The sequence below is a fragment of the Ascaphus truei genome, chromosome 4, assembly GCF_040206685.1.
Source record: "Ascaphus truei isolate aAscTru1 chromosome 4, aAscTru1.hap1, whole genome shotgun sequence".
Taxonomy (NCBI): Eukaryota; Metazoa; Chordata; class Amphibia; order Anura; family Ascaphidae; genus Ascaphus; species Ascaphus truei.
The window spans coordinates 65452632-65470181 of record NC_134486.1 but is presented as its reverse complement, the minus strand read 5'-3'; the positions used below and the strand labels follow the sequence as shown (position 1 = coordinate 65470181).

At 43.2% G+C, this 17550-nt stretch overlaps 1 long non-coding RNA gene across 1 annotated transcript; it reads left to right on the top strand.

Annotated features, from left to right (window-relative positions):
• Nucleotides 1–1960: 1960 nt before the first annotated feature.
• LOC142491946 (uncharacterized) lies at nucleotides 1961–4968 on the top strand. Its single transcript, XR_012800606.1, has 3 exons — nucleotides 1961–3173; nucleotides 3777–3885; nucleotides 4613–4968. It is a non-coding gene; the product is annotated as an uncharacterized LOC142491946 (long non-coding RNA).
• The last annotated feature ends 12582 nt before the right edge of the window (nucleotides 4969–17550 follow it).

Genomic DNA, 17550 nt, shown 5'->3' with positions numbered 1-17550 from the left:
TCACCTTCCACCTCTGTCACGTGAGGACGCCAGTGAGAGTGCTCCGGTCGCCATCTTGGAAGCCCAGCAGCATGATTCCAGCTTGTTGCCTGTATTTGTCTAGCGTCTTGTGAGTAGGGTTTCACTTTTACCCCTCCGGATGCGTGTATTTTTACCCTCCACACCCAGTAATAAATTAGCTTTGTTATTAATATTAAGCCTTGCTAGTGTGTTTTCGTTTGTTTGTCTTGTTTGTCTTGTATTGTTAGTCTGTCCTTGATTTTAGTCTCAGTGACTGACATACTGCACCATAATTTGTTCTTTTTCTTTTTCCACATATTGCACTTCGTTGATGTGAGAATCCTTCATCACCAGCTTTATTAGGACTCCATTTGGACTTTACACTAATTGGTTTGGTTTTTCACTTTATTATTTGTGGCGCCGGCATTTGGCATTTGGCATTTGTATTCACTTAATCCCCTAACCAAGGACTAGTAATGCATTATTACATTTCCCAGTATTTTGTGAATTGGGTCTCGTTCAGTCTATTGCCAATAGCCAAGTTAAGTTTTGAAGCAGCGTAAAAAAAACACATTACATCCATATATAATTCCCTAGGTGGCTTCATATTTGGCGTAGTAGATGATAGGTGTAATGAAGTAGCAAAGTACAGGAATTATATTGGACCATATTTACTAAGCTGTCTTTTACACTAAACCAGAATGGGTTAATGGCAGAAGACTGCTTGGTTAAATATGGGTCATTATCTTTAATATTCACTAAATATAGTAGGTTACAAAATAAATACTTTGTATAATTTAGTGATAAATACATAAGTGTAGGTGGCCTTTTTATTGTATTTTGTCAACACTGTCCTTAATTGCATGCAGTTTACTGTAAACTGAAATGTTTTATATATATATATATATATATATATATATATATATATATATATATATATATATATATATATATATATATATATATTATTTTAACTAGTTAATTATTTTGGTTAAACAGTATATAGTTTTTGACTGTCCTAGACAAACCATTGTATTTTCAAAGTTTTAACCTCCCAGTTCCCTGTACAACACACATGATTTTGTTTCTTTGTGTTTTCTTCTCATAAGTACGGGTCTGTTTAGCCTAATCCAGAAATAGAAATATAGATGGATTTATATTCATCTATATGACTATTGCTGGCTTATAAGAATTAACTAGGAAGGCTATACAGTATGTCTAACCTTATCCAGACTATAGAAATATAGATGGATTGTTAGCGTATCTATATCTATATCTATAAAAATGAAAACATTGTTTCTTTGCTGAAAACGTTGTATATTTGCTGTGCCTCTGGGCAATCTGATTGGTCCATTGGTTTGTCACTCAGCCTCTGGCCAATCTGATTGGTCCGTGGCCAGGCCCCGCCCCCGCATGCCTCTCATTGGCCTGCGTGGTTCTATGACCTCACGTACCCAACTGCCACACTCAGAAAATAACCTCAGTGCGGATTCATCCCTTGCGGATTACTCACCACCTGAGGTAACGTGCGCTGGCAAGAGCCATCCCTGCTCCCCCAACACCATTCCACCGCCGGCTCTCCCCAACCCCTCATCCCCCTCCTTTACCCGCAGCTCACCTCCCCGCCGGCTCTTCTCCCCCCCCCCCCCCCCCCAATTACCTCCCTTCATCTGCAGCTCACCTCCCCGCCGGCTCTCCCCATCACCCCCCCCCCCATCACCCGCAGCTCTCACCACCTGCGGGCCCCGTTCTCTCCCCTCAGCGGGCACGCCGGGAGCGCCGGGGAGGGGAGGGTGGAAGGAGCGCACGCCCCTTCTCACCACCCGCGGGTCCCGTTCCTTCTCGCCTCAGCGGGGACCGCCGGGGAGGGGAGGAGACGGGTGGGGAAAACGCGCAGGGGACGGGGGGGAGGGGGAGAGAGAGAGAAACACTGCCAGGGATGGGGGGGGGGGTTGGAAACATGCACCAGGGACAGGGGGTGGCGGAAACAGATCGCCTGGGAGCCTCCAGCCTTCCCCCGTGCGCGCCTCCTCCCCAATGCCGCCATTCACGGCCACTACCTCCCAACCTGGCACGGAGTGGAAGCGCCAACCAAGCTTACCTTGTGTGCGCCTCCTGTCACAACCCGGCAGTCTCGCGCCCCCCCCCCCCCTCAGCTGCCAACTTCACACCCGCTCAAGGTAAGTCACCCACCCACTGTCTCCCTCCACCCACTCACCTACACACTGTCTCCCCCACCCAGTCAGTCAGTCACCCACCCAGTCAGTCAGTCAGTCACCCACCCAGTCAGTAAACCAACATTCACAACCCCACCCAACAATTATTAGGTATTCACATCCCGGGCAACGCCGGGTCTCTCAGCTAGTTAATAAAAGTATTGCTGGGTTATAAGAATTAATATACTATGGGCACAACTATTATTTTAAGGAAATTAATGTGTAGATATGGGTTCCAATAGGTACAACATTCACACATGCACACCCTGGTTTATGAGAGTTATGACACAATAGATAGGCTTCAATTATGTAAACAATAATTTATTAGAACAGCAACAAAATATAGCACGTACACGGTTGTACTAATTATACATCCTTATAAGGTTTGTACTTATTACAGGCCTAACAAAACAATACAATACAGTTCATCCTATCTAACAATACATTGATATAAAACACAGATATAAATACAGATTTACAAGTGCACAAGAATTATGATCATATTTACCTTCTCTGAGCTCTCCCTCATCTCTTCTCTCCTTCTCTCTCTTCTCCTAACTAGCCAATACTCTGTCTGGTTTAAATGTGTTTCTAAAACCATAGCTGAACATGTAGGAGGTTTTGATTGTTTGAGGAAGTATGCTCAAACTAAATTGTGTGTTGCTTTGAAGTTGATGGGAAAATCTCAAAATACCAGATCTATCAATACATTTTTGGACAGGTCAACAATACGGATTAGGAAAATAGCAGCTGCTTCCCCCCTGGGGTCTAAATGTTAATTCTGAAACACAAGTTTTATTTTGAAGTGTCTGATACTAAATAAAAGAATGTTTATATCATGGTGTGAAGTAAATAAACCTTTTGTTTGTTAATTTCTCTAATGGAATGTTTTTCCAGGTGAAGATAGAGTATCTACTTCAAAAGACAGTTTATGATTCCTGCATCAAAAGCATTCCTGTAAGCAATTCTCTTGGGTAACAGGGTCATTTAGTTAAATCTTTTGACCACAACATGCAATGGAGGAAATACAAAGGATAATGTATAAAATTGGAAGTGTACAGTAGATGTTCTTGCTGATCGGGTCTACCGTGGGTGCTGGCCTAACATGTTTTGGCTAAAAGATTTAACTAAACGACCAATACATATGAGCAGTAAAAACATATAGAAATTAAACAAATCATTTGTCATATTGGATGTGCTTCTTTGTTTACTGTTGTATATTTGAGGTCACTTCCCCCAGTAGCACTCCAGTTTTCACAATTATATAGATATATATGTAATACTGCAGGACTGGGTTTTGAGCTAGCACAGCTTGTGTATGTTTAGCAGTCTTAATAGCTAAATACTTTTCATTTAAATGAAACAAAATCACAATTTCTTTTATTTTCTGTAATCTGGGTCCACTATAAGTGGCCAATAGTGAGGGAAAAGGTAACAATGTGCGCAGTCTATAGAGGGACAATATAAAGATTAGTCTAGAGGAGTTATACAATGTAGTCATGAGCAGTGCAAGAATGTATACTCTGCCATGTCCCTACCTCTATTTCTTGCCATCTGCAGTACAGAAATCTGCAGAGGTGTTGCAACCACTGTGAAATAATCACATGAAGGGCGGAGTTTCTCATGTGCAGTGGTCGGTTAAAATTGATTTACTGTAACAGATTGAGAGGTAAGAAAATCCGTGTTTGCATAGAGTGTGTTCAAAAATCTTTTCAAATGGAGCTTTGGAGATATAGACTTGCGCAAGGTCACAATGAGAGCCGACACTGGGATTTCTACTATGTTCCCCCATTTCAGAAACCGTGTTCTTACTACTCTGTTAACTTCAAATAGCATTTAAAGCTTAGCACTCTTAGGATGCTGATTTACACTCTAACGACCAATATTTGAAGATGGCGATTTATAGACAATGGAACATTGCTTTTAATGTAAAAATGATCTTGAATGCTTTTTTTTCAAAATCAGGATTTGCTGCACTTGGACTTCAAAGCATGATTTTGATGATGATTTGGGGGGGGGGGATAAAAATAAAGGGCGTGTATTCTGTTATAATTGGAGGCAATCAGTCCCCAAGTTTTAGACTGCTGCTTTTCATCTGATGGTATACTACTGCAGCAACATTACTGCCTAGCATCAATGGCAAACGATCACCATACATGGTTTAGTTTGGTCAGTGACATGCACATTGCTTTATCTTGACTTTTCTACTTGTTTTAGCATCTTAAATTGTTCATTGGAAATTTATAAATGAGAAGTGCTGAATCTCAATAAGGCAAAGTTGATTCTAATATCACTAAAAGTTCATGGTCCAGTATATGAACTTCCCCATATGGTAAAGTCACTATCTGTATGCAATGTATATTCATAGTTTCTATTCTTTATGCCTTGTTCCCTAGATTTGCTGATCCGATGCTGTCTTTTACAAGGGTAAACAGCAAGACCTACATTACTAGAAATAACTTTTGCCCCTACAGATTCCTGTTTGAACAGGCTGGCCAACCTTCAGCGGTCTGTGTTGCTCTAAAAAATTCTGATAACCTGTACCCCAGGTATATACAGTAGCCATCAAGTTGCAATTAAACAGTATACCAAATCCTAGTTATTCTTTATAGGAAAATATCATTGCAAGTGAATCTGGGCTTTCTTGCCATTAATTTCTGGTAACACTATCCTAAATAGTTCATCTTTTCTCCTCCGATATTTGGCTAGAACAGCGGTGCGCAAGATTATTTAGGGGTGGAGCGGGCTGCGTGCGGGGAAACCTGGAGGCGGGCAAAGCTGTGAACGGGCGGCCAAGAAGCTCCGTGCTGAGGCTGCTTCTCTTTGTCTTGCAGAGGGGGCGGGGCTTCTCTCTGCACCCAGACAAGCCCTCCTCTTGCTGTCTGTTTCCCGCCCCAGTTTTCAGCAGCATGGGGGATCGGAGCATGCCCACCCCCCCAGGTGAAAATGTGTGACATGATTATGATTGTGTGTGTGTTGTCTGTGTTGTGATTGGGTGTGTGTGTTGTGATTATGTGTGTGTTGTGATTGAATGCAGTGGTGCGCAAACTGGGGGGGCAAGGGAGGCGCAAGATTATTTAGGGGGAGCAGGCGGCATGCGGTGAAACCTGGGTGTGCGGGCCGGCAGACGCTGTGCGCGGGAGGGTGAAAAAGCTGTGAGCGGGTGGCCAAGAAGATGTGCACGGGCGGCCGAACAGGATAGTGCAGGTGGCGGCCACGTGATGGTGTATGTGCACACGCGTGGGGGCTTCGGAGGTACGGAGAGGAGCACTCCTTCCGGTGTCTGCCCTGCAATAGCGCTGTGGTCCTGCTCTCCTCTGCTGGCAACCTGCTTCGCTGCGATCCTCTGCAAGTGAAAAGGGTAGGCCGCCACTATATCAATCATACTATGAATGTACAGAAATAATGTTTAAAAAAAAAACAGTGGAAACGGAAAAAAATAATACTGTAAGTAGGAGTTTGGATGAAACTGGGGATAGCAAGCCAAGAAGCAGGGAGGGTAAGGGAGGGGAAAAAAGGGGGGGGGGAGAGGGAAGGGAGGTAGCAAAGAGGTGGATGAATGCCTCCCCAAAAGTATAGCCTTTGTGCACGTACACTCTCCCAAGCTTTGGGAGACAAACAAAATTGACTTTGAAGCGCACTCAGCAGCAGTCAATACACACACACCGAACCACCCTGTGCTCATGCTTGGAGAGTTGGTAATGTCACCGCTCTCAGCGGCAGCGTGGACGCAGCCTAATTTTGCACGCGCGAGCTGTTGAAATATGTTAGTATTTCGACATATTTGTATTTACATTGTATACCGTTTAATAAAGGTTTTTTTAATTTTTTTTCATGTGATTTTGATTACATCAGGTAGGGGGGCCCGAGAAATGTCATGGATGAAAAGGGGGGCTCGGCATAAAGTTTGCTCACCCCTGGGCTAGAACGTAGTTTATTAACATGCTCCATGTTCAAAAGGCAGAATTATGATTCTTTTACTTTGATATACAATACCATGACGCTACATTTAAACCTTACTGCTGTACATTATCTTAAGCTTTGAAGAGTAAAGTTTAGCACATCATCTGCTCTGTTGTATTAATTAAAGGGTTCTCACCAGGTTTAAAGAAAATACTTGTGAAAATATGGACCGGAGGGGTCTCTGGAGATGGGCGTCCATTTTGCTTGTGGCTCCATCTTGTTCATGTGGCTCCATTGTGTTTTTCTGTGTCGGGTTTTTCTTTTTTTGTATGTATCTGTTGCAAGAATGTGTTTTGCTGAAAGGGGATTTTTTAGCATCATGCCTTCTGACCCAACACCCAGTAAATTGTGGTTAAGCGTATCATATGTCTGTAGCAGTTAGAGGGCCAGTTATGCGTGACCTTTAATTCTATAGGTTTAAGAAGAGGAGGTAAAATAGCCCCCCCCCCTCCACCCCCCCGTGTACAGGGAATGCTTGAGTGACATCATTACAATCTGCCTAGCAACCAATGTTAGCCAATGTATGCAATTTTGTACAAGAGCTCTGAGATTAATGCACTCAATTCACGTGTCGTGGATCAATAAATTACTCGGTATATCGATCTTGTGTTGGCTCTTGTCCATGTGTGAAGAAGCTGACATTCACATACCACTCCTTATGATTTTTATAGTATACATGGAATAATGTATTAAAGATCCTGACACAGCCATCCTATGTATACCATTAGTATAAGTTACATTATAGCAATTGTAAACTAGTTGAATTAGTTATTAGCGAGTCTTTGCGGTAAATGGACATTTACACGTTGGGTCGTGATTATACCAAAAGTGGGCGGTCGAACCGCCGCGCTGCTCAAAAACAAATTGCTACAATCCAATGAACGTTTATTTACCAAGAGCGACGTGTGCACAGACAGGAGCTGCAGGGCAGTAGACAGGAGAACAGACCTGGGATTTTGTTTTCTTTATGCGACGGCCTCGTCACATGAGCGGTTCAGCAATGAGGGTGAACCGCTGTGATGGTGAAGGGTTTAACCAGGCTCATCAATAAAGGTCACGCCCACTTGGTTACCCCTGATCCGTGTGTTGGGGTCCTAGAGTGTCAACTCTTAGTCACAGTAATGTATTTAGGACATCTGGGTCCGTGTGCAAATTATGCAACATTAAAGATTTCTGTGTGTTTTGCCTTTCCCGGGATGCTGGGACCAGGAGATTTCTAGGCTGTGAGTTTCAGGGTAGGTTTGACGGAGAAACTTCTTTTCAGATTGCGTCTATTTAGCGGGGTTCCCAAAAATGCTCAATGATGTGATCCTGGTATAAAGGTGTATTTTGCCTGGTCTCCCGTGACAACCGCTCACTGTCACACATCCCTGTCTCCTCCTGCTGCCTCCTGCCTGCAGTGCACATGCCGCTCGGCCGCGTCACAACTCTGACATCACCCGATCGCACACGCCCAGCCGGAGCTGGTATGATCGTAGCCCAAGACAAGTTTGTAATTTTCCACTTATGAAACAAACAGGTTTTTGCTTGTGAACAAAGTTTTGGTGTATAATATCTGCATTTGAGTGAACAGTGGGGCGGGGAGGGGGGAATGAAACATAGAATGTTCTACAATTTAAAAGGCACTAGTTAAACTTGTGTATCAAAGAAATAATAAATGCGGCTTATGTAGATAATCTGGGTGTCTCCTAGATAAATAGAACGAGCTGACCCGTGTGTTAGGCCCGGTTGGTGGCTTGCTTTCTTTAAAAGTCCTGAGTTTTCAAAGTCAAATAGATTGCAGCTTCATGTCACATTCCTATGGAGATCTCTTGGCTTCACTTACTGAAAACTAGACTTTATTTATTTTTTTTTTTTTAATCTATTCAACCTATTTTTCAAACTGTATCCAGCATCTTATATCAAAATATTTTAATAAAATACTTTAATTTGTAATATTGTTCTAGATGAAAAAATAATTAAGAGGAGTTTAAAAAAAAAAAAAAAAAAAAAAAAAAAGGGGGTGAAACCGTTAAAGTTAACAAGAAAATAAAACTTCCCCAAGATTGTTCCTGTCTGAAAGCAGCAAACGTTTGTGAATTTTAAATAAAATGTTAAATAAAACTTGGGGCTACTGATGTAGAGGCATCAACATATTTATTATCTTAAAAAGCATAACCTGAAATGTCACACACAGATTTTAACGATGCAATATATTTTTTTGCAGTAAACAAAGTAGGTGGATCTTTGGGAAATATGTTAATTAAGTAATAATGTAAATAAAGTTAATTACAGACCGCTCCCCACCCCCCTAATCTTAGAGTGCACTTGCATTGCTCACACCGCCTTTTTTTTTTTTTTTATTAAATTGAAGGTGGAGGATTTTGTCACTTTTTTTACCCACCAAAACCTTATTGAGTGTCTGTAAAAGGTTTGTGTGTCGGGACCTGGTATGATCTTGTTGTACCTGAGTCGGACTGGATCCCTATTCATTACGTACACTTAAAGAGGCATATACACAAATATAGAAAAACTAAAACGACCTCTAGCACTACTCTATAATATATAGACAAAAATTAAATCCTTCACCAAAGATGCATATTAAGTGTAATCTAGGGGTTACAATTGTACCCTATACAAATAACAAGTGTTTTTATTTATTTTTTAAATGTGCCAACATTTATGTTAAAAAAAAAAATCCTTCACTGTGTATATACACAGAAGTGATCACAAATGAATGGGGGGAAATTTTTTTTTTATATATATATATATTAATCAGCGTAGGATAGTGTGTCCCAGGAATGTAGTATTTCTCTATACGGGGTTCATTTACAAGGATTAATTAATACACTAACAGGCCCACCGTCCCATTAAGTCAAAACAAAATCATAAAACAAACGCCAACTCCTCTTAGGAAACTAACTACACATTCAGCTTCAACCCTTACTAACTGGATGGACAGCTAAGCTGGTCACCAGCCCCAAACAGGTACTATTATAGCTGAACATATACAGTCTCTGAACACAGCAATAAAGTGTTTCGCTTATCTGTTACTCCAGTGTTTGGAGCTGATGTCCCCGCTTCAGTTCGGTCACGCGTCCTTCTTTCCTAGAGGAGCTCAGAGAATCTCTCCTCTGTAAATGTTTAAGGACAGGACATCCCCACTTCAGCACGATCTCGCGTTCTTCCTGGGATTAACAACCCAGGTAGTCCCAGCAGACTCCTCGACCACCGTCCAGCAAGCCTAGAGGATTGTGCCAGGTTCACATAGCTGAGGAGAATTCTTCTCTGTCCCCCTTTTCTGGGAACAGCAGTCAGTCTCTCTCCCCTTCTCTGAGGGAAAGCAGTCTCTCTGTGTGTAGTCACTTCCTGACTTTTAAAACTCCATGAGCAATCAGGAGTTCAGCCTGCTCAATTAGTTTGCAGCTGCTGGCTTCTCTAGGGGAATTAACTTTCTGTACGGTGGAAAGTCCCATAGCTGCCCTATTATTGCACTTAGAGACAGTGATTGTATCTCAATATAAATATATATAAAAATAAATACAACTGTATGCTCATCTGCATGTCTTAGGCAGGTCTGCAACCCCACCTTTCACCATTATCACCCAGCACACAGCACTTACACTGCAGCAAGGGATTCTGGGAAATGACATGCAAATAAGCACATAGTGCCACTTTTTGCTTCAAAATATTGTTTTTGTAACATTGAAGGGCTTGCTTGCAGCTCACTTCAGGTCCTGCCACATTTCGATGAGGTTTAGGTCCGGACTTTGACTAGGCCATTCTAAAACATGGACTTTCTTCTTTTGCAGCTATTCTTTTGTAGATCTGCTTGTATGTTTAGAATCATTCTTACTGCATGACCTGCTTCAGCTCATGAACGAATGGCCCGACGTTCTCCTCTAGAATCTTCTGATACAATGCAGAATTCATGATTTTGTAAGTGGTTGCAAGCTGTCCAGGTCCTGTGACAGCACAACAGGCCCAGAACATGACATTTCCACCACCATGCTTGATGGTTGGGATGAGGTCCTTATGTTCGAACGCAGTGTTTGGTTTTTGCCAAACAATCCTCAGAGGAAATAATTTTCAACCAAGTAATGGGTACAGTGATGGGCTCCAACACTTGCTGTCCTATGCAAACCTCTTCATGAACCATTTCGAAGACGTGTGTATACAACAGCGTGCTGTATACACAGTATGCCACTGGATGGTTTAGATATACAAGACCTCTGAAGTGCCGGTTCCTTCTTTGCTTTGGAGGATTTTGATGTATAGTTTAGAGCTTCCTGTTGTGGGTTGATCTCCGTGCACTCGAGGCAGCGGTCTCTACGATCTAGTGATAATACTGATCAGTGTATCTCGAAAGCTCGCACAAATATAAGCATTCGGTTAGCCACAGAACGGTGTTGTCTTCATTTTTGATTATTAAAGCTCGGCTAACACGGTACTGACACCTCTACATCAAAATATGGAAGATACCACAACAAACACTATAAAACACTCCCGATCCACACAAGAGAACAAATTCTGGACCTGATAACAGCTAACCCAAAACCTGGCACATTCTACATGCTCCCTAGAATTCACAAAGAGAGTAACCCTGGGCACCCTATTATCTCTGGATCTGGCACACTGAGTGCCTTCCACCCAGCCAGAAATATTCTCATTCTAAAACCACTTGTCAGGAACACACCCAGCTATATCCAGGACACGACCGACCTGCTTAACAAACTTAATGCCATTGGCCCCCTCCCAATAGGAACACTACTAGCAACCATGAATGTAGAGTCACTTTACACTAACATCCCCCACGAAGATGAGATTTCAGCCTTCAGATACTTTCTGGGACCGCAGGCGCCACTCACAGAGATAGTGATTAAATGCATCGAATTTATTCTGACCCATAAATACTTCACATTTGGAAATGACATACCTCCAAACAACCGGGACCGCTATGGACACTTGGATGGTGCCAAAGTATGCCAATCTGTTCTGCTTAAAACTGGAAAGTTACTTTCTTTCCACTTGTCACTTGAAACCCCTTACATACCTTCGCTACATCGATGACATCCTCCTGATTTGGACCTCTGGTGAACAGGACCTCCTACAGTTCCATGAGAACTTCAATACTTTCCACCCGACCATCAACCTCAAACTCACCGATTCCCGAGGCGAAGTATATTTCCTAGACACCACCATTACTATAAAGAACAACCAACTACAGACTTCTGTATACCGCAAACCTACAGACAGTGCCAGCTATTTGACGGAAAACAGGTTCCACCAGACACACACTAAGCATGCAACCATCTACAGTCAAGCCATAAGATACAACCGGATAGGCTCCGACACAGGAGCCAGAAGCCAGCGGATTACAGCCTTGAGATCGAATTTCATAAACCGTGGATATAACCACAGAATTGTAGACCAGCAAATCCACAACGCCACCAGAATACCAAAAAGTGATCTCCTTAAATACTGATAGAGAGACAAGGGTACTTTTTGGTGGTCACCTATAACCCACACCTAGAAGCCCTACGCGAGATCACCAGGGAACTACAACCCATTCTCCAGGAAAATACAATGCTGCAACAGGTCTTCCCTGAAACACCCTTATTATCATACAGACAACCTCATAGTCTCAAGAAAATGATGGTGTGGAGTAAAGTATTCAACAGTACAACTGAATGTGGGACAAGACCATGCCAGGATGCAAGATGCAAAACCTGCGCAATGCTCCACACAGCGGGCACAATACAAATACCACACAGGAATCTGGGGTACAAAATCAGAGGAAGGTTCACCTGTTCCAGCAATGTCGTGTACCTCCTCATGTGCATTAAATGCCCCGGGGGCTACTACTACATAGGTGAGACGGGACAGGGGCTAAACAAGAGAATGAATCTGCATCGCCACAGCATCACACGTGGAACAAGAGACATTTCTCTGACTCTGGCCACAAGATGAATGATCTGAAGGTGGCCATACTCAAATGTAATCTTAGAACACCAAAAGAGAGACGGTTGCATGAATACAAATGTATGCAACTGTTCGGGACACTTAGCGGTGGCCTAAACAGAGACCGAAGTTTTATGAGTCACTACTGACACGAGAACTCTCTTCCCATGGGTGCTAAAGGCCTTGTCTATGCATACTGCGCTATATGTATGCACACACAGCTGTCTCGTACACATACAAATATTCTATGTAATTCCATCCCTAGTATATACCAATAGGGACCATATACCCTATTTCCTCAATTCTAAGACGCACCTTTTTTTCGATTTCCACATGTCTGAAATCGGGGTGCGTCTTAGAATCGATGTATTAAAAAAAGTATCTACAGTACTAACCCCCTCTTTTCACTCAACATGTTTCAGGAGAGGTCCCATGTCAGCGGAGGACGAAGTGTGCGGCAGGGTGACAGGAGAGGTGCCACATCTGCAGATGGTTGAAGATGGACAGAGGGCGGGAATGCGGTGGCGGCGGCAGTACAGGTGCCAAGTCTGCAGGTGAATGAAGATAAGAAGACAGCGGGCGTGCGGTGGTGGAGGCGGCTAATAGATCATAATAGCAGGAGCAGAGCGGCATAGGGGTACGGCTTGGGAGGTGCACACTGTCACACCGTTAGTTGACCGGTGTCTGACTTCCGGTTACAGTGTGCACCTCCCAAGCCGTTCCCCCATGCCGCTCTGCCCCTGCTCAACTCTCCTGCTATTATGATCTCCTGCCGCCACATCCCACCGCACGCCCACTGTCTTCTTATCTTCATTCACCTGGAGACTTTGGACCTGTCCTGCTAACGCACACCCACTCGCTGTCCATCTTCAACCATCTGCAGATGTGGGACCTCCCCTGCTGCCGCCTGCTTCATCCTCCGCTGACATGGGACCTCTCCTGAAACATGGTAAGTGAAAAAGTAATTATCCTTGATTGTAAGGGCCAAATCGATGGTGCGTCTTACAATCGAAGGCGTCTTACAATCGAGGAAATACGGTAGTATCTACACACACTTTAAGTAATGCAACACCCTCTCACATTTCCACACCTACCCACACCATTGATATACACTCCCACTCCACACACACCTTTTGTAAAGCGCTGAATACACAGTGAGCTCTTTATTTATATTTACATACTTGCATATACACAAACACACACTCTTACTCACATTCAGGGACTATTTAACACCTCATGTCATAAATCGCACACTACACAGGGGGAGGAATGGGCTATAGTCACATTCCAAGATGCACCGTTTTTGAGTAAACCCCTTACCTGCTTTATTCAATGTAACATCGCCGGAAAAATAGATCAATGTATCTCGAAAGCTCGCACAGATAAAAGCATTTAGTTAGCCACAGAATGGTATCGTCTATTCATTTTTGATATATACACACACACACACACCATCTTCATGGTTTGGACAGGCAACGTTAGTTCTCTATTCCAGTTTCTAGAGGATCTGAACACAGCGGTAGCCACTATCTCATTCACAATATAACATGATGTAAACAAGGTATGCTTTCTGGATACCAAAATCTATAGACGGGGGGACCTGATTCAGATGGATTTATTTACTAAGGCCACAGACTGTAACACTATTACATCTCAATAGTTTCACCTGTCTAAAACAATACTTTTGCTTCCAAGGAGTCAACTTTGTAGGGTAAATCATATAGTGAGCAAACCTAAGATAGTCGATGTAAGATTGAAACAGATTACAGAGAAATTCAGAGAGGGATTATCTAGAGATTGATCTGGAGGTGGAAATAGGTAAAGTGAAAAGGGTTGATAGGGAAGTTTTAACATAACCTAAAGCGATAGACACTAAACCCAAAAGAATTCCCTTTGTTATGACATTTAATGCGGACAATTCTACCATTAGTAGAATTATCAAGAAAAATTGGCACTTGATTGGCGCTGTCTTTTTATATATATAAGTGCTAATCGCCCCTGCAATTAAGGCCTACAGAAGGACCCCTACGATGAGGGACTCTCTTGTAAGAGCAGATTTTGGTTCCACTATGTCTAAAAACACTTGCTTTAAAGGTACACCGATCAGGGGGACATCCCCCTGCATCTCATGTACCCAGTGTGGTAATGTCCAGAAGTGGTCGACCTTTACACATCCACATACAGGTCATAAGTATGAGATAAAGGATTATACTACATGTAACTCAGATTTCACTGTTTACATAATGCCCATGGAGCTTGGCATTATGTGGATGAAACCACCCGCAAAGCCAAGGAATGCTTTAGCCAGCATAAATCAACCATCAGATGGAAGGTGCTTGACTGTCCACACACTCCTTACAAGCGGGGCACAATGTGAGCCAACTCCGATTTTCAACTTATCGAGATGATCCTCAAACCACATCGGGGAGTGTGGCAGGACTGCCTCGCGGTGCTGTCAGTAAGAGTCCTAAACAGTGGGTAAGGCTTTTACCTTCTGCTTTTTTTCCCCACAATCAAATAAACATTAGGCACACCGTCCCTTTAAGGTAAACACAAAACATAAAAGGAACACCTACTCCACTGTAGGGAAGCCTGTCACGGTGACTTATGACAGGCTGCAATTTACACCAAATAACTGGGTTGAACTGGTACGAGACTTAGATATGATAAAATATAATTTATTCCTTGATAAAGGTGAACACACGAGATATACAAATAACAGGCAAAATATGGGCACTTACTTAAAGGTTAGGACAAGAAAGCCATCAGGATACAGGATGGGCCATTTCTTCCATAATTCAGTTGACATCACAGCAATACATGCAGATCATGAATGAAGACACATGAAGACATGAAGACATTTGAGTAAGGGGTGACTCTGACTTATATACAATTTTAACCCTTCTCTTACACTCAAGGCGCCGAGCTGTCTAGCAAAAAATCCCTTTGAAGCTCTTTGAAGCAGATTTTTGACTTCCATTGTTAGTGTGAAGTAGGATGCCCTTCCTGCCTATTAACATAACAGATGGAGTCTGCAGTTTCCAGAACAGACCCAAACCACATATACATTCTAATACATACACATATTAAAATATCCGGTTCTGGTAGGTCCAGCGGGTCCAAACTTTCCAGACCTTAATGCCGGAACTGGGACACCATATGGTCCGAGTTTCAGCCCGTTAGGCCCTTGGGAACCGGAGTTACACAAATATCACATAAACCGTTTCATATTTTATTATAAAAATCTCCGCTAAAAAGAAATCTAAGCGTTTCACTAGATCCCCATTGAAAACAATGGGCTCCGCCGCCGTGGGTTTCAATGGAGCAACTCTGCCGTTGTAGTCAATGGAGTTTCCTGCCATAGACTTTCAATGGGGAACCGCCGCCATTGAAGTCTATGAGAAAATCCACAAATCTTTACATTCGTCCACACTCCGTCTGGTTGGTCTGAGGGGGCTGGGAAGGGGCATGCATTAAAGCCGGAACCTTGGCTACATGCCACCCAAATCCCATCCCTCTGGGCATTCCAGAACCAGAGCTATGGACTTACACTTTTCAACATTTTACACTGTCATTTTTCCGCCACGCGGCTTTTCCCCCATTGGAATCAATGGCAAAGGTCCCGAACTTTCAAGGGGGTCCATACTCTGTCGGGTTGGTCCAAGAGGGTCAAGGGTGGTTCTGCAGCCATGCCAGAGCAGTGCCTACAGGTACCCCAAACCCTGGCCCCCTGGACCCTCCGGAACCGGAGATATGGACTCATGGTTTTCAGCTTTTCACACTTAGTCAATTTCCTGAGCTGTTTCTGCCGCCGCCATTGGAACCTATGGCGCGACCCGCTCTCTCGGCACGACCCTTCTCGGGGGTCCAGGATTCAGTGACCCGGTGGTGGTCGAGTGGGGGGAGGCCTAGGAACTAGGGGCAAAAAGAATTTTATTTCTAGGTGCTCTAGAACTGTAGTTTCCCACGCCACTCAACATTGAACTTGACTAAAGTGATTTAACTCTTTTAAAGGACATTGTATCCGCTTTGCGGTTTTGCGGTTTGGATGGCAGCCAACTCGTTCCTGGAAAGCGCCGTCGAGGAATCTCCATTGAAGTCAATGAGCCCATTGACTTACAATGGGAATCCGCCGCTCCTCCTCTCGTACGCCACCTGCTGGTCTTCACGGGAAACAGGTCCAAAACAGCAAGATCCGCCATTGCAATGCATTGTGCTCTAATGGCGGCCTATGGGACTCTGCAAAATGGTGCCTGAAAAGGCGGGAAAATGACACAAAGGGCTATAATCACTAAAGAAATATTAACCCTTGCCCTCCCGGATGGATCCCAGCATGTAGGTGATGCAAACACTGGCATAACATGATACATTTACACAGGGGAATAAACATTTGGATATTGAAGCAAGGCAAAACACATTACTGGACCTCAGTCCAGTTAACCCCTTGCTTCCCTGATGAGAGTAGAGGGTGGCCAAATGGGGTTGTAACCCCTTTAATCCTGGGCCAAATCCTCCCTATCGTCACAAGGCTAACTATACAATATAAGCTTAGCTGCGAGCTGGCTGACTAAATCGGTTACCAGCTTTTAAATTACATTCATGGATAGAGAAATACGATCAATTCCTTATCTGTTTGGTTGGGACTCCTGTCCTAAGTGTGTACAGGTAATGACTGAAAGACAGTCCATGGGGTTTATACATACATAATTCAGTAATGCCAGTGGTCAGTCATTAAACCTATATAAGGGCTCTATAACTCCCTAAAGGTGGAGAATAGCATGAAGAATACCCTTCCCCTCCTCATTGGGATGGCCCTATAGGTAAAACATAAAGTACTCACTGTATTTCCCCAGATGTCTTTCCAGGCGTGCAGCCCTAGCAAGGTCCAGAGATATCCAAAAAAGTGTAGTTCCAGCGCACAGCAACAGAGAGCCAGGTCAGTAGAAATAAGATTCTTTATTGGAGCTGCATTAAAAAAAATGGAGGACACAACACTCCTACGTGTTTCGTTGCTTTAGTTGTTTCTACAGATGGAGCAACAGAATATGGTTACTATTTTGGTTCTGGAAACATATGGAGTACACCAGGGTGTGAGTAGTGAGAGTCAAAGGGCATTTACTGTTCACTCTTTAATGTGTTTGGTGTATGACAGATTTGTTACCTTCCAATCATCACATATTACCCTTTGTTCTCTTGTTGAACTGATGGACTGTTTGGCCTCACGTTGTTGCATACTATTGGAGGTTACAGATGGTCTGAGTCTACACTGTCCAGGGCCCCTCATTGGACTCCTCAGTTAATGAACCCCCCCTTTTTTTAAAAATTTTATATAACCTATTACAGTAACTATGGTTATATGCTCTTTGGGCAATACTAAACCGTATCAGTATGCCATACCTAGGATATCTGTAATCTGGATATAGGGTACAGA